The following is an 18,901-nucleotide window of genomic DNA, read 5'->3' as shown; positions in this document are numbered from 1 at the left end:
CAACATTAAAACACTGGTAAACATGGAAGTTGATCAGGAATTATTGAATTATGGATTTTCCATTATTACATGCACTGTGACGATAAACGTGACGATAAACGATATGGGACGGACCGCGCGCGAAGGTAGAAGAACTAGTCGAAATTTAGCCATCCGAGAATTTAGAAGCGCACAGGAGCCGGATTAACTCGTACGCAAACGCGGATATTTAAAAGAGTGCGGAAGCGGGACCATTAATAATTTCCGTTGTTGTTGCTGTCCGGAGTGATTGGTGATAACGCCATCGCCGGCCAACCACGAGGTCGCGGAATCCATCCGACAGAGAAAACCCCGTTTCCAGTTGAGAAAAGCGGCAACTTGAGCTTTATCTTGAAAGACGATACTAGTCTGCTCGCCCTGATAGTGCGACTATTCATATATAAGATTTATATATAAGGTAATCTGGCCAGCTTCGCGTCGCGATTTTTGTTAAACAACCGCGTTTAATTACTCTCCCCTCACGCCGGCGATTGTGAGAAAATCGGTAGCGAGCGTGCAAACGAATATCGTGAGTGAGAGACTATAAACGAAATGCCGATGCGTAAGATTGTCGCGCGCGTCGCATAAGCTGAATGCGCGGGCCAAGCGTATTGTAGATTATATAGAAAATAAACTAGCTCATTTATGATTGAAACGTTAATTTATTGTTGTCTTTGCTAATAATAAGTTGGTTGTCTGACATCTGTCCTCTCCTGCTCTCCGGTTAGTTAATAGACTCGATTATTTCGATCTTCCCGCGCTCATTCCGGTACGACTGCGCATCGGGCGAGACAAAGAAATAAAACGAAATTCACACCCCGTTACAGCACATATTAGATTTATATAATTAGTACTTGATATTAGTTACCATTTTGTTTTAGAAAAGAATGCAACGGAGAGGGTGAGTACTAAATTTGATAAAATGAATAAAATCACACTCTATACCGATTATGCACATAATTCCTTCAAACAAAAATATTCCAGAGTATGTATTTAACTATTTTCATATATCAATTTGAAATTTTTGAAGGTGTATTGTTATTTCATATTGTAGAAAATTACGAAACACTCTTGTAAAGTGTTGTATCACAGAAATATATCATTAGTATTTGTCATTTTTATAGATTTCTAAAACGGATGTAGAAGAAGTTGAACAATGGAAAAAATTAATTCAATGTGGTCTTCGAGATGAGCTGGGTATATTAGTCGATATTATTTTACAAGGTTCTCGTAATACAGACGATGATAATACCGCTAGGAAATTGTTTAATAACTTTAAGATAGTTTTCAATATAACTAGTAATTGCAATCGCTAAATTTTGGATTGTGGATATTATTATACTTTATTTTAATCTATAAACATTTGATTTGTTGTAGGATTCCATAAAGATCTACTTCAAAGGTTGCATGTTATTCTTGTACTGATATCGTCTGGATATGAAATAAATACAAAGGAATTTGAAATCTATTATGAAGATACAGTAAAAATATATATTAGATTGTACAACTTTTACTACATGCCTCATCTGTACACGTTATCTTATTACACGGTTGGAAAATTATAGATAGACTTATTCTATGGATTGGATATTTCTCAGAAGAAGCTTTAGAGAGTGGCAATAGAAACATTGAAAGATTTAGAGAAAAACTTAAAAAAAAATGCTCTAGGTATTTATTGAAATTTCTTTGCCAAAAAGTAAAATAAGATAATTAGCGACATAAAAATCACTATGAATGAAAAAATTGCTTTCGATTGAGATTGTTAATATACTTTAGAATATTCTGTATTTAAATGTGTATTATTATTTTTTTTTTACGGTGTTTAAAAAACAGGCAAATCCTCATGGACCTGGCGTGTATGAGTACGTCAGCGGGCAAAACAGTTTACCCGCTGTATCTAGCAGACTCAGGGGCTTGTACGAAGACGGGCTATTCGGCCCTCCTTTGCCTTTGTGCAGGAGAATCAATCTGGCTGTCTTTCATCACGTGAAGAAGATGCCAGCCCGCAAGACCGCTCTATACATGTCCAGGAAGAGTCCCAGACGTACAACCGCGATCCGACGGAAGATCTTCCCCGGAATGCAGTTCGGTCCCGAAGCCTTGCCGGGTTTAGGCGTGGACGCAGCTCGAGTGAGCTCTGACCCACCTAACTCAAGCACTGTCGTCTCTTGGTCTTCCATGGCATCATTCGTTTCTGGCTGGTTCGGGAAGAGTCCGTGACTATTGTGCTCGTAGTGTCCTTTGGTTCGAAAGGGACTAGGAACCCCAGTTTCTTGGTCACAATCTTGTAATCAAGACCCCAGGGATCCTTCTTCATTTCTTGGCACAATTCTCTCAAGCAGCGGTTCTTGCATTCTTTGATCCCGGTAGTCAGAGCTTTTCGTGCCGTCTTGTACTCGGTCGCCAGTCTGCCTGCGTCTTAACGTCCCTTCATTCGCGCTCGATTTATCCTCCTGCGGCAGGCAATGTATTCTCTACGGAGGAGGTCGATTTTTTCCGTCCACCAGTACGTTGCTTGTTTATTCTTTCTGCTGTTGTGTCGGATCATCGTGGCTTCGTACAGTTGCGTTATCAAGTCCATCGTCTGGTTATCCAGTTTACTCGTTCCCGTGTGCTGAGTTCTGCCGACAGAGCTTCGGTGGGTGCCATCACGTCCTGCAGAAGTCTTACGAAGCGCTCCTTGTCTTGCTTCCAGTACTTCAGAGTCCTAACTCTGGTTTATCCGTTTTGTTGAGTCGTTGCATGATCCACCACCTTAATGACAATGTGCTGGTAATCGCTGGCTGTGTAGTCTTCTACCGCCCGTCATCCTCTTATCCGTGATGAGATCATGTCTGAAGTCATTGTCACATCAAGTATTGAGTACCTGAAGACAGATCGTCTGTACGTCGGAGTCGTTTTTTGGTTGGCCACTACCAGATCCAACCTTGTGGTCATCTTCAAAAGTAACCTCCCTCGTTTGTTCATCATTGTCATGCCCCACTCAATCGCCCTGGAGTTCAAATCATCCACAACGACGAGGTTGCCTGATACGAGTAGATCTCTGAAGGTGTTCTTTAGCTGACCAAATTTTTCCTCGAAAACTGTCATCGTGTAGTTGGAGGTTAAGTATACGCTAACGTAGATGACGGAATCTATCCTCACTCACGCGTAGTCTTCCCCCCTTCCTGACACCTGTATTCTCCTTGCCGATTTTCCCTTTACTGTTCTTTGGTTTGATCGAGATAACGTTGATTCCTCCTTTTCGGGGAGGGTCTACCACTTTAGACCGAGTCTTTTCCGTCATGTTCTTCTGCGCGGGCGTCACCGTTGTCGAAGCCAATGGTTACCGTTGCCGTATCGCTAGTCGACTTCTTCGTTCTCTTCTTAGTTTTCTTAGAGGGAACCCTAGCCCAATTCTATCCGTCCGCTACTCTTTGGTAGGCAGCGGTCTGCTCAGGGCTGGTTCTGGTTGTTTTTCTCTTCCTTTTCTGTCCCTTTATCGCTTCGCCGACGACGTTTTTCAGGAGGGGAGGGTCAGGCATTCGCATTCACTTCATACAATTTTTACTGCCTTCTTTATAATGTTGATCCCTGTCGTTATGACTGTGCTGACATTTCTTTGGATCTTCCTTTCGGTCTTTTCCAGCAGCGTGTCAATACGTCTGAGTTGCACCCGAACCAGCTGGAGGCTTTTCGCTGTCTGTCCATTGTCCGTGGTCGCATTTTGGCGTGCCATTTCTACGACTAAGATGGTCGTCGACGTTGTTGGTATGCTGGGTTGCACTTGGGACTCTCGTGAGTCTGCGGTTTTCGGTGCAGATGACACTGTGAAACTTGCATTCTTTTTTGTTGTTTTCTTCAGCTTCTGTGTAATTGTGTATGTTTGTAAAGTGTCGTGTTGTGGTCAAAAGAAACTCCTCGAGATAATTAAGCCCAGTGACTCGCCTTGGACTCTCCCAGAACCAGAGCGCCTCTACAATTCGGTGACCACGGTACACAGTATTGCTAATGTTCGTTCCTAGTTCTCCCTCCCCTCTCGCAGCATGGACCCGTCCGATCACCAGTAAGTATTATTACAAGAGTCAAGATTTCTAGCTTTCGCTATCTTAATGTGTGGGGCGGCCTCCCATGTCAGCTACACAACGTTCAGCTCCCTCCTATTGGCGGCCCAGCAGTGCCCACTGGTTTTAAAGACTGTACCTTCCAGAGTGGAGGCACATACTGGTGTAAGGAGTCACGCCATCTCGATTTGTATCTGCTGGAAACCAGTCTGTCCGTCTCATTTTCTTTCGGAAGATACTCTTTTATAGAGCTTCCGTCTCACGTTACTCATTTAGGATGAACCGTTTATAGGTCATGGTTTATCTCGTTCATTGGTGGTTTTCGTTTATACAACTCCCCATTCGTACGACAGAACGAACTTATTTCTGTGTAAGTGTGAGTGATGAATAGTTGAGGACATCAGCATGTTACCTCTGTTCTTGCGTCGACAGTGAGCCATTACTTCTTATTGGCCGCTATAGCGTTACTGCTAGGAGCATTGACGCGACGTACAGCGTTGACACTGGGCACGATCACGGACGTCGGAAGTTAGCATTTGTCTAGTGAGGAGTTACCACTAACTGGGCCGGTCCAGCATTATTATTATTATTATTATTATTATTATTATTATTATTAATATTATTATTAATATTATTATTATGTGTGAAAAACTAATTTTTGTTATTCACTAAAATTCAATCATTACATAAAATATTAGAAGATTGACAATTGAAATAATAATTTTTTCAGAATCGAGACAAATAAAGACAAATAATATATATCAGAGTCTTTTCTCTATTTCGATCCACTAATAACATCTTTGGAGACATTACCAAAGATAAAAAGATCAAAATTATCGGACAAAATGAAAAAGCTATTACTTATTAATGCTAGCAAGAAGAGACTGAATCAGAAAATAGTGATATTGACTGAAAACACTATAATATATTGACAAATTAACATAACGTAATTAGTATGTATCTGCATATAATATAAATATCACCAGTATTTAAAACTATACAAGTAAAATGGATTTTTCACGCAAATAAATTTTTGTACTCAAAATCATATGTTGTTCCATTAACCTGATTTGATAGTCATACATCTAGAATAAGATAACATATAATTAATGTTTATAACCAAGTTATTACGTAATATATGCCTTGACAGTGAAGAAACTAATTTTTCTTGGAAATAGATTGAAAAAGTATATTGTAAGTTGGTTTTAAATCAAATTCAACCCATTAAAATATTTTGACACTTTTTTTGCTGCTCTGCATCACTGTGCGACGTATACACAGTATATAAGAGATCAAAAAGTGCAATGGCTATTTAAAAAAAAACAAGAGAGATAAAAAGATCACCACTTATCAAATAATCGTAGGAGAACGAAGAGCAGAAATTTAGTGATAGTAAATAACTTGATGTTGACGATATTATTGTCGTCTGCATTTAACCCTTTTCCTCCCAAATAACACAAATTTTTTCTTAACTTTCATCCTCATATCTTTTAATAAAAAAATCGTATGAAAAATTTATCAAGCATCACATCTTGTAGATTTTGACCTCCTCTTTCGAATGCCGTTAACAAAATTTACCTAAATTGTAACCCGGAAACGTTATAAGCCGGTTTTCCGGAAAATTCACAAATTTTTCGCGTTTTTTTTTCTAAAAAAAGTATATTTCGAAATGGAAAAAGTTTGCACACACCACTAAAAACACTGTTATCGGTGTTAGATGTCTTTTCTTTCAAATGCCGTTGGATTTTTTCCGAAATTCAAAATGGCGAACACAAAATAACGTTCGATAGGAAAAATTTTTTTTTTAAACTTGACCAATTTTTTTCTCCAAAACTATCAAGTTTAGTGAAAAATTTCTAAGAATAAAAATGTCTTAAAATTAGTCAAGAAATACTCTCAAATTTTTTCAGATTTTTTTACAGCGAATTTGGAAATTTCGATTTTCCGATTTTCCGATTTTCCACGAATTCGAAAATTAACTCTCTCGCCTAAAGTCCTATCGCGTCGCGATCAGGAAAATCGACTTTTAGCGAGGGTAGCAAAAAAAATAATTGTTAGACTTGAAATTTTTTAAACTTTTGTGAAACCAATTTGAAAAAAATTTACTCGTATACTAGGAATAAAATTGATTAATTTTTTACTCAAAAACTATTGACTCAATAAAAAAATTTATAATAACAAAAGAGTCTTAAAATTTACCAAGAAGTACTCTCAATTTTTTTCAGAATTTTCCGAGTTAATTTTCGAATTCGTGGAAAATCGAAATTTCCAAATTCGCTGTAAAAAAATCTGAAAAAATTTGAGAGTATTTCTTGACTAATTTTAAGACATTCTTGTTCTTAGAAATTTTTCACTAAACTTGATAGTTTTGGAGAAAAAAATTCGTTAAGTTTAAAAAAAAATTTTTTTCTTTCGAACGCTATTTTGTGTTCGCCATTTTGAATTTCGGAAAAAATCCAACAGCATTTGAAAGAAAAGACATCTATAACACCGATAACAGTGTTTTCAATGGTGTGTACAAACTTTTTCCATTTCAAAATATACTTTTTTTAGAAAAAAAAACGCGAAAAATTTGTGAATTTTCCGGAAAACCGGCCTATAACGTTTCCGGCTTACAATTTAGGTAAATTTTGTCAACGGCATTTGAAAGAGGAGGTCAAAATCTATAAGATATGATGCTTGAAAAATTTTTCATACGATTTTTTCATTAAAAGATATGAGGATGAAAGTTAAGAAAAAATTTGTGTTATTTGGGAGGAAAAGGGTTAAACTAGTGGCGTTGCTTCTGATAACTTGGTTTCACAGTAACAAATGCTTGGAGCAGTTTTCAATCATTAATAATTGCACCGCGGTTTTCTTAATTGTTGACATAAGTTAAAAATATTTTTCAAGGGTCAAGAAAAATTCCAAGCAATTAATTACACAGCCCGATGTAAAATGTGCACTCCTACCCTTTTTTTAAGTTTGGAATATCTTTTTTTTCTGTCCAAGATATCGTCATTTCAAGTTTACTGTCATAGCAAATTCGTTAAAGCTTGAAAATAGAGTGAGTCATTTAAAAAATGGATGTAACGTATTTGATTGTCATTGGATCACCGAATCGATACTCATTAGTGAAACTGCACCATATCCTCAGGATATCCTGATAACCTAGCCTAAAAATTAGAAAAGACCCTATTATGGATCCCCATGAAACATTATTTCTACAGATATAGAGCTAGTGTGGATGATTCAAATAATATTTTTTATAAGACAAAGTATTACTGGACACCTTTAAATACCTAATCAATATCCACTGATACCGTAAGTATTTGAGCAGACGTCAGTTCAACAATGAACACATTAACCTAAAGCGGTGCAAGAGACTTCTAAAACTCAATTTCCTTGAACCACGAGTCCGGTAACCCGCTTGTTTTCAACCTCCGATCCTCTCAACCCCATTTTCTTGAGTCTCAAGCCTAGTTACCTGCTGGTTTTTAACTCCCGACCCTCGCGATAAGAAGAATACATTAACCAAGTTTTGCCTGCTGGAAACAATTACGACCCGTACAAAGGGAGTGAAAGTACAGTATGACTAAAAAAAACGTGTACTAAAATCTAATTACTTTGCTTTTCAACAAAAAATTTTACGTAATTTATATTGGGTTATGTTCATAGCGATGATAAGAAATCATTTACCAAATTTATCGTTCGAAAAACTTTGCGATACTTGAAAGAGCGGTGAGAATGCAGTGAAAACGCAATTTTTCACACAACAGTTAATCTATGAGCCCTAATCCCACCAAATCCCAAGTTCAAAACCCTCAAACTATAAACGAATATCGAACGTTTCTAGCAGCAACATGCGTTTCCAGAACCAACCGCGAGAAGGTATTGATCACTGAGTTCTCTTTTTTTTACTAGTATTATTATTTTTAAAGTCGTAAACAATATACTGTTAGTATTAAGTACCATTGTTGTAATTTTATTGTTCTTTAAAATACTTGAGTGAAAAGTTACTATTTAAAAACATTAGTATCTTAGGTTTTTATATAGGTAGAAATCTAAGCTTACTAGTCTGTCGTTTATGCACAGTTATTACATCATTACGTGTGAGTAACCAACAGTAGTTAACTATCATGACAAAATTCCATGGTCCTAGATACCTAGATTCAATAGCTAGTAGGCCCTGGTGAAATCTCTCTTCCTACTCATTACTTACATCACCTAAATTTCCATCTGGGAAGAAATCGAAATGGTCAAGCAAAAAATGTAGTTTTTGAATTATACGGTATCCTAGAACTTTAAATTTCTCTAACATATCTTTTACAAGCTCTTTGTAATTGTTTTCTTTTTTATTTCTTAAGAAACCATTTATGAATTTTTCAAATGCAAACCAGGCATTTTTTTTCTTTGATAGAAATAGTTTTCTTGAAATCGTCTTCTTTACACAGCAATTTAATTTGAAGTCCAATAAAAATTTCTAGAATTATTTTTGTGTCACTAAGTTTTGGAAATTTTTTATAAAATACTGAAAACATGCCCTTGATTGATCGAGCGCTTTTACGAACTGCTTCATTAGACCTAATTTTATATGCAGTGGAGGTAATAGAATTGTTTTTGAATCTACTAACGCTTCGTTAAGGATGTTCATGGGTCCGGGTATCAGATTCTTCCTACTATGTCAGTTCTTTTTTACCCAGTGCTCCTTATCAGATAGTGCTCTACTATCCCACTAGCAGATGAAATATATGTATTTGGTGTATCTACTTTGTTGGCCTAGAAGAATGGATATGACTTTAAAATCACCGCATATCTTCCATTTATGTAATGTCTTTTGTAATCTATTTCTTCAAAAAGCAATTTCATGTTTTTATATTTCTCATCTAAAACTATTCAATATTCAATAGGAACGGACGCTTATAGATTTCCATTATAAAGGAGAGCTACCTTCAAACTACAGGTAGAGGAATTTCTGAAAAGTCTCCACGCGTCTGGATTATAAGGTTTAGGGCCTAAATCAGCCATTAAACCTGAAACATCATTGCAAAAAGTTAATAATTCCGCCTTCGTAAAATATTTTGGAAATTCTTTCCCGCGAATATAATTAAGTAAAAAACAGAAATATAAAATAAATAAATCAACGCTTGAAATGAACCGTAAAACAAAAACAATTAACTTTATCTTTGCAAGGAGTTCTCGGTATTTTCAATACTTATCCGTTAGCTCGCCGCTCAAACACGATCTCTGATACAGATAGTAATATTTGCACTGCTAGTATCAAGTCAGAACAATATCGTTCAACTGCATCCCTTGAGCTGTCCAGTGAAGTAAATCAAACTCCACTATTCCACTAGTCGAAGATATTAGCAACCTAGTGGATGAAAGGTGAAGTTAGAATAGCGCCTGCCTCGAAGTTACCAGGCACGTGGATGAAGGAAATTGGGTTGTAAAAGTCTCTTGCACCGCTTTAGAATGAAGTGTTCATCATTGAATCGACGTCTGCTCAAATGTTTACTGTATCAATGGATATAGATTAGGTATTTAAAGTTGTCTAGTAATGCTTTGTCCCATAAAAAGTTCTATTTCAATTATCCACACTAGTCTTATATCTATAGAAAAAACGACTCATGAGGGTCCGTAATAGGATTTTTTCGAATTTTTAAGCTAGGTTATCAGGGTATTCTGAGGTTATGATGCAGTTTCGATAATGAGTATCGATTCGATGATCAAATGACAATCGAAATCGTTACATCGATTTTTTAAATGACTTACTCTATTTTCAAGCTTTAACGAAATTGTTATAACAGTAAACTTCAAATAACGATATCTTCGACAAAAAAAAGATATTGTGAACTTAACAAAAAGATTTTAAAGGAGAGAGTGCTCCTTTGAGATAACGTACGAGGGAGGGTCAATAAATCTATACAAAATCCAAGAGATGGCCCTCATCACGCTTAAATTATGATGTTTTTGGCAAGCAATACTACTCACTAGATATCGTACAAAGTTTCAGCTCGATTCATTACGTCACGCGTGGTCACCTCTGAGGCTCTTTTGACACGCATACGTCGTAATCCGGAAGACTTTTGGAGTCGACTCGTAACTGTAGACGAAACATCGGTACACAACTACTCTTCTGAAACCAAAGAACAGTCGAAACAATGGATTACCGCAAGAGAACCAGCCCCAAAGAAAGCAAAGACAGTAAAGTCAACTGGCAAGATTATGGCCACGGTTTTCTGGAATGCGTATGGAATCATCTACATCGACTACTTGGAAAAGGGCCAGACGATCACTGGACAATATTATGCGTCATTATTAGGTCAGCTGAAAGAAAAAATCAGAGAATAACGTCCTCATTTGACTAAAAAAAATGTCTCTTTCTTCAAGACAATGCTCGAGTTCACACGTGTGCAGTTTCGATGGCAAAATTTAACGATTTAAAGTTCGAATTAATTGATCATCCACCATATTCACCTGATTTGGCTCCCAGTGACTTTTTCTTATTTCCTAACCTCAAAAAATGGCTTGCCGGACAACGATTCACGTCGAATGAAGAAGTCATTGCCGAAAGAAATGCCTATTTTGAGGGTTTTCAGAAATCATATTTTTCTGATGGCTTAAAAAAACTGGAAGGCCGTTTAATAAAATTTCTCGACCTTCAAGGAGATTATGTTGAAAAATAAAAAAAAATTATATACGCAAAACTTTTTTTTCCTTCATTTTGTAAAAACTTATTGACCCCCCCCCCCCTTCGTACTCAGTTTACCACAAAAAAAATTTATTTAAGACGTTATTATATCTTAAAAATAGTGAAAACAACATTTTTTGCACTTTTAAGTTAGGATATTTCAAAAAAACTTGATGAAATAGAGTAATTCTAAAATCAGATTTGAATTCAGCCACCCAAAATCTACCGGAAATAACTAGTCTCATCTAATGAACAAGTTTTACGTCGGGTTGTATTATCGTTTCAAGCTCTTCAGCATCGTTAGCCTCCAAGTTCCACATAACTGGTATACAATATCGTCACTAAAATTGCGCAATGTGATTGCGCACAGTAAAAACATATGCTCGAACGATATAAGGTTATGCATAATAATACGCAAGCTACCGCCAGTTAGTTTGTTTACAAAAAAAAACAACCAACCGCATAGATCTTAGGATTCTATATTCTTTTTTATGCATTTTACGCACATACGTAATTCCCACTGTCAATTCAATAGTGATAGTAACATATTTTTACAGGTACGCCTATGTGAAAGTTCTTTAGTGCACATTGATAAGCTCGAATTGGACAGCCTCACCAACAAATATAAAAATAATGGCCATAAGATGGTGATTAAGTTGATAAGCCTTCTGATAAAGAAACAAGAACTTCGATAGATGATACTGACGGAAAAAACAGGTACGCAGGCAATACCATCAGTGATTCACGATGGCGTACTACATAAGTATTGTTTTGTTAGAAAAATTTTCTGATTGATACATATGGTTACGTAATTTCTCTTTTTCGTCTATTTTAGAATTAGTCAATGAGATAGTAGAAGAAGAGGAGAAACTGGTGGTCGCCAAGTACAGACTCATTTCAACTAAAATGTGGAACAATGTGCAAAGATCAAAAAAATAATGAGTTATTTTTGCTTTTTTGTAATTGTTTGTATTTTTAATCATTAACACACATTCATGCACACATACATGGACACACACGAACACGCACTCATATACGCGCACCCTCACGTACACATGCGCACTTACTTACACACGAGCACCCTCACACACACACACACACACGCACACGTACTCTCATACACACATACGCAATCTCTCTCATATACACATGCATACACATACGTACGCACATGCAATTATTTTACATATAATATTATACAAAATATAACAGTTAACATATCTTTACATTTATTTCTTCTCAACTTCCTTGACCAATAATTAATCTGTAATAAAAAAAAATTATTATTTTCTTTTCGTTATTGAAAAATAGTATGTGCTTATTTTATTAAAACTATTTAACGTAGATATATTATCAAATTTATATGAAAGTCATTTTGTTATGACTTTTTTATGATTTTTTTTACAACTTTTCTACGCCTTTTCTACGATTTTTTCACGACTTATTTCCGACTTTTTCACGATATTTTTACAACTTTTTTGAGGACTGTTTTATTCTTTAGTCATTTATTATACACATTCCTTATTTCTTATTCATCTTTATCCCAATCTGGATCATTAGGATCTTCTGGCTCATTATCGCCCTCTATAATTTTTGTTTTCAAGCTCACCATAATTTTCATTTCCTGTGACCTCCCTATCCAGATTTGTTTTCATATATTGTTAAAACTGTCCCTTTCCATTCTGACATATAATCGAGCTCTTCGTAGCACTTAGAGCGTTACTGAATGGATTTCCTCCGGCGGTGTGTTTTCTGCCAATTCTTATACACATCGTTTTGCACGTTCCGCATACATAAAAATTTAGAGGATTGTGATTTGGAGAACGCGCTGGCCAATTCACTGTACATCAACGACCAATTCTTTCCTTCAAAATAACGAAATAGATCAAATAAAATAATTACCTCATCGAGATGATCTCGTACAGCTTGAGCGAAGTGGGCTGGAGCACCGTCGTGCATGAAGATGATCTATTCCTGCTCTTCTGGTTCTAGCACATCATCCAGAAGATTTGGTAGATTATGCTGAAGAAACTCGAGATACATTTCATGTTCAAATTCAAATTTTCCGGCAGATAGAATGGCTCCACGATACGGTCCAGAATGACTCTAGCCCGTACATTGACGGCATGACGAGATTGCGAATGGTCTAAATTTATAATAAAAATAGTAGAATTTTATGGAAATTGTATAGAGGTTTAAAAAAGAATCATTATTTTGTTGTTTCATTGTACGAGCAAAGATAATATTGTAATTAAAACGTACCTTCTTGCACCGCGGTTATGAGCCCACTTTTGCTCGTTGTGCTGGTTGAACATACACACTCGCTTAAAGGTACATTCATTGGTTCATAAACCCAAGATGTCAGGATCTTGCTCAGCCACGTCCACTAACAATTGGCTGTATCTCAGTCGTTCTGGCAGATCTCCGGGTTCTATTGAAAATAAAGTATTTCTATAACTATTTAAAACTAAAACATACTCGGAAATGTAAATTTTGATATCACGTTAAAGTCAATTTAATGCTACCATAAAAATAAAAATGTATAAACTTACCTAGTTTCTGTACGTGCAGAAGATGAAAGACATGTTGACCATTATCTTTCATAACATGTTGAACCGTGCTATAAGAACACCTCATACCTGTCGCCTCCTCAATTTGACGTGAAACCGATCGCGGGCTATCCGATGGGTCGGAGGCGAAAGCTGCGATGATAGGCTTATGGAGGCGATCACGTTCTCTGGATTCCTGACTGTAACGCTGTCCGTTTCTCTCAATATGCGTACGGCCATTCGGATGGGGCGGCGTCTGACGATCAGCGTATCTGCGAGTAGCCACGTTAGCGTTTCCCTCAGTTTAGCCCGTACATAACAACATATTGGTATACTCTTCGCTGGTATAAATAATTCGTATAGCCATTTTTGCCTACGATGAAGAATACCAAAACTTCGTTTGTATATACTAACGACTAATTCCATCAATATTTATAAACAAATAATTAATAAAAAACAAGGTTACTACTTATTTGTTTATTGGGCTTTTAATGTTTGGTTATTCGAAAGTACAGTCCCTCCTTCCATCCTGATCGTTGGACCATCGAAACTACTTTATGAAGATTCAAAAAGAAACGGGCAGCATTATGGTCAGAATTCCCGATAGAGCTCGACAACGAGGTGATTGCCTTGATGATCCTATCGGACCTATCGGTAATGTACAGATACAATACTTTTATTCTGCATTCTGTACATTTCAGCCACGCGTGTAATTGTGTCAGGTACAATAATTACACGTGCCTTTATTTATGCTTATTGCAATTAATTTTTTTAAATTAATACTCATTATTATAACACAAGTATGTATGTAAATACGCATGTACGTACGCGTAAGAGAGTACTTTGAGCGTCATAGCATTGCACGTGATTATATATGTATTTTCTACGTTATGCCTATTACAACTACTCGTCCAGTTCAATTTACATTTGGTATGTTGCAACTACGCGAGAAATTGAATACATAAAAACTAAACATAATTGCACAACGTTTAGTAACTATACAGGTAATTTCACTTTAACATCTCAATCAATAATAATAATAATCTCAATCAAAACTGATATTTATCTTACACATTCAAGTGTGCGAGTACATATGCGTGCATGTCACCAGTAATAATTTTATTAATATAAAAATACGCTGATTAAGCAGCCCTCAACGATAACACGTTAAAGGTTGAGCACCGATGTTACCTGTAGAGTAGCACGCGCACACCGATCTGCCCTAACCGCTACAGCTCACTTTCGAAAGGCCCATCGGCTGTAGCCGACCGCTCATTGGTTAACGTTCAATAGCTATTATTTAATTACCTAATTATCAACAAAATTTTTTAATTGCACCATCGTATTTTATGTTTCAAGGCGACTCTAACGTTATTAATCGGTCCCTGTCGGTGTGGGTATTAGGTGTCCAAATATTCCACAGCTAAACATTATAATATATTTTTATTTGGCATTGAAATACGGGAACTTCTAAGAATTCAGTGACTTGAATCAGTTGTATATATAAGTTAGTTGAAAACATTCTTCGGAGTCCAGTAATAAGAATGTTGTAATGTTAGGTGTTGTTGTACTGCAGTCATAGCCAATGATTGCCATAATTATCTTAAATTCTGTAGCTAGTAAGAACAATTGAAAAATCATAATTGTTAGTTTCTAAATTAGAACAAAAATTTAGTTTTTCTTTTTATGTAGAATTAATTTGTTGGCATGAACGTTACTTGCTTTTGTATCTTTATTTATGATGATATTGTTTTCTGAGTAATATCTAGAACTCCAGAAGATCCTAGAGTTTAATTATGTAACGGTCCTCTCAATTAGCTCTTCTCTTATTTTCACTGGATTACTGCAACCCTCTAAACTCGTGAATCTACTTACATCAATTAGTATATTAAACGGCGCCATATGTTATATGATTGTATTAGTACTAGAGTCAAATTTCATGACCATATAAGGAGCGTTACTTCACTCTACTTATAGATATAGATATAATAGTTTTTATTACTCAATTAAAAAGCGTTAATTAAAAGTAATTTCAATGTAACAAAGTATCTTTTATATAGATTTTAGGGCATAGATTGTAATGATGCGTCATCACAAGAAACTTACGCTACCTTATGCTAGCCCCGCTCCTGCTAGAAACGTGCGGCCAAACGACTATTGCTGCATGCACCCGCCCACGCACGTCCAGATCTCGCGACCTATGGTCCCCCGAAGTCTTCCCGACCGATGCGCACGACCCTTACGCCCGCGTACAACCCCTCGCACACTCGCGACCCGGTCCGACACTCCCGCGGGAAGCTGAAAGCCCTTAAAGATTCCAGCCGTGATCAGCTGATCGCAAGCCCCCGTTAACTGAGGCAGACCTGGCTAGACCAAAGTAGGGGCAACCGAGCGCGTGAGAGCAAGCGAGACCGCCGATACGAGACCGATCGGACGCGAGTAAGGGGAATCGTTAAGTCCAACGAGCGGTAGATAGACAAGGATAGGTAAGCGACGCTAACGGATTAGCCAATCATTATCAGCTTAGGGGTAGCTAGACAAATAGAGTGAAACCGACGCTATCTTCGCAGCCAGTAGGGAAATTAGGCGCCAAAATACGACCAATGAATAAATTATGCAGGCAAGAAATACCGATATAGACGGCGCTGACACCCGGCTTAGCATCAAGCTAACCAATCATCTAATCGCTAAGGGGAGGTAAGTTAAGAGAAGTGGCTCGTCGCCGAAAAACGCCACGCCAGTACCCACTGAACTCTGGTGCCGACCAGTGCGCCGCTGAGCCCTGGAGCCGACCGGCGATTTTTGCGCGAGTGCCGTGAGAAGCAGCAATAGAGTGAGTGAACAGCTGAGCATTAGCAGCAACAGCAGAGCATTAGTAGCAACAGCAGAGCATTAGCAGCAACAGCCGAGCAGTAGCAGCAACAGCAGAGCAGTAGCAGCAACAGCAGAGCAGTAGGAGCAATAGCAAAGCAGTAGCAGCAACAGCCCAGCAGCATTAGCAACAGCAGCAACGGCAGCATCAACGGCAGTAACATTAGCGGTAGCTACAGTAGCATTAGCGGCGGTGGCCGGGGCCGCGATCGTTTTAAGAAAGTGCTCGAGTAAGTACGCTTCTCTTTGTAATCATCGCGCGATTGCCGAACGTCCGCGTTACGGGAGTGCCGCACGACCCTCGCGCATCCGATGGTGCCGTTTTCGTGCATACTTTCGTCGCTGACCTTCCGGGCGATTTCTTTGTTGTGCCGTTGTACTGTCCATTGTCCGAAAGACGGAATCATCGCGTGATTGCTAAACGTCCGCGTTAACGGAAGTGTCGCATGACCTTCGCGCGTCTAAAAGTTTCGCTATTATGCATGTTTTCGTCGTTGACCTTCCGGGCGATTTCTTTGTTGCGCCGTTACACTGTCCGTTGTCCGAAAGACAAATTCTTCGAGTACGCACGTCTATGTACCGTAAATTCGTCGCTTAGCCCTACCGATTTATCGATCGACAAACGAGTTTTTCCCCGTTGTCGCGCGGAAAGCGAAACGTTCGCGTGCGTACTTGTTACCAGTTTTCCTCGAAGCGATTTTCCCCTGCGAGTTGCTATTTTGATGAAACAAAGCATGACCTTCGTGCGGGCGAGGAATTCATACGCGTGTCGATAGACTTCTTTGTGAAGCCGGTTGAATGTATATTGCGCGAGTCGCGTCCGACCTTCGTCCGACCGACGAGTTTTCCGTGCACACATCACTAGCCCTTGTTTTCGTTACGTGATTGTTGCTGTGAGGTGCTAACAACATTGGCCGAGTAGTGACTGACCTTCGCGCGACTGACCGATTCCTCGCGCGTGTGTTTATCTCGAGCGAGCTTGAATTTTCGTCGCGAAGTAGATAACTCGATATTACGTAATCGCATTCGCAATCCACGAGACTGTCTGCCCCAGCTATCATCAGCCAAGTCGACGTTGCGTCGTGGTACGCCACTCGAGCCCCAGGGACTAGGCTAGATAGACCATCGCGAGGGATTGACTGCTGGGCTGACCTGGGGAATGTTGGCCTAATAAATTCGAGTCTTATTAATCATGGTTTTGTTATTAACTGTATCCACTTGATTACCTCATCCCCCGTAGCTTTCGCGATCGGTCCCGAGGTTAGCAAGCGCGTACACGAATGATTTAATCGCCAATCCGTCAGATAACCGCGTGATCGCGTGACCCACGCCACCAGTCAAAGAAGGACCGGACGGAACCTTCTCCCCCGGCTACTGATCCATCAGTCGAGGCGCCCCTGCGACGCCTCCCCGATATACCCGCTTCTGAGCCAAGAGCCATCGTGCCCCGGACCACACCTGACTAGCCGAACGACCTGCAGCCGTGGGTGGCTAAAAACCACCCGTTGTCCCTTCTCTCTTTCATTCGGTATTCTAGGTCTCGAACGACCCCGTATATAGGATTTCGCGCTCCCACTTTCATCTCTCACAGGTGATAGCCCGCGCGAAATCGGCATACGACGATAACTTCAGCGAGGAAGGAGATAACGGGGAAACCACCCGACAACCACAGCGGCCAGGACCCGACAGCCGATGTTGCAGTGCTACCTGCCCTCCTAACGCGAGGACACGATACCTGGCGCCCAATCAAATATAAAGCTGCACATATTATCGGCTAACTGTGCCGCTGGCGGCAGTCGAGACCGGAAAATTGTCTACCACTTATTTTTCGCCTCCCTCTCCCCCGTTACAAGATTAAGATTATAATATTTTTCATTATTTTTAACCACTAAATCATATTAAATTTTAATGTGCAAATTTAATTTGTTTATTACGTTGTAAACGTTAATTATTATAATAAAGCGGATACTCTGAACTCAAGATGACTATCTGAGAAACACGAGTAAGAATTCGTTTCATTGATAACAGCTTAGTTATTGCTGTTATCAATCAAAAACAATTAACAATTTATTTAAACAAATATTAAATATGAATCGAAAGTGTTAATTTTTTACATAATAACATTTTTATAATTGATTAATCTTAATTAACCCATTTAATATTATAAGATTTTGCAAAAATACAAAAATTGATTATAATTCAAATGTTATTAACTAACTCAAGTAGTTCTTTATTGGAATTACTTCTACAAGTGATAAACTATTGCTATATGTAAAATTTTCTCACAATTTTGTTGTAAATATTGCGCTATCGTATCAACTAACTTCATTAGTTAGTAACTTTTGACTCTACTTTTTGCGATAAATGTAAATTATACTTTAATTATCTATATCTACTTCTGTAAATCTTACATATTTTAAAATTTCGTTATTACTGTCTATTCTCTTGTAAATTAGAAAAAATGATTTCGCACGATTGCGTAAATAACTCGAAGAGAGCTGTTCTGCGAATATAGGTGGGAAAATCCCTGTATAAATATGCTGATTTTTGCATAGGCTAGCATTCACTCCTAGATTTGCAAAGTGAGCGCATTAGATTGATTAAACTTGGCTAATACCTAAGTTCTTTCTCTCATTGTGATTAACTGAGCAAATCCTCTCTTTTCCTATTGTAAAATTCATGCTCGACTCATAGAACACTTCGCGCTATAAGAAACTTGGGCTGAATTACATCCTTTTTTCAAGAGA

At 38.1% G+C, this 18,901-nt stretch overlaps 1 protein-coding gene across 1 annotated transcript in view; it reads left to right on the top strand.

The window, feature by feature from the left end:
* The first annotated feature begins 1,532 nt into the window (after positions 1-1,532).
* The window catches only part of LOC131672542 (major facilitator superfamily domain-containing protein 6), a 671,294-nt gene continuing 653,925 nt past the window's right edge, over positions 1,533-18,901 (top strand). Inside the window, exon 1 of the mRNA XM_058949841.1 lies at positions 1,533-1,686. The gene's annotated coding sequence lies outside the window, so the exon portion shown is untranslated. The remainder of the gene's footprint in view (positions 1,687-18,901) is intronic.

This window comes from Phymastichus coffea, unplaced genomic scaffold (genome assembly GCF_024137745.1).
Source record: "Phymastichus coffea isolate CEN01 unplaced genomic scaffold, Cenicafe_Pcof_1.1 PCOF00012, whole genome shotgun sequence".
In the NCBI taxonomy this organism is placed as follows: Eukaryota; Metazoa; Arthropoda; class Insecta; order Hymenoptera; family Eulophidae; genus Phymastichus; species Phymastichus coffea.
The sequence above is the reverse complement of the archived record's forward strand: the minus strand, read 5'-3'. Positions and strand labels throughout refer to the sequence as shown.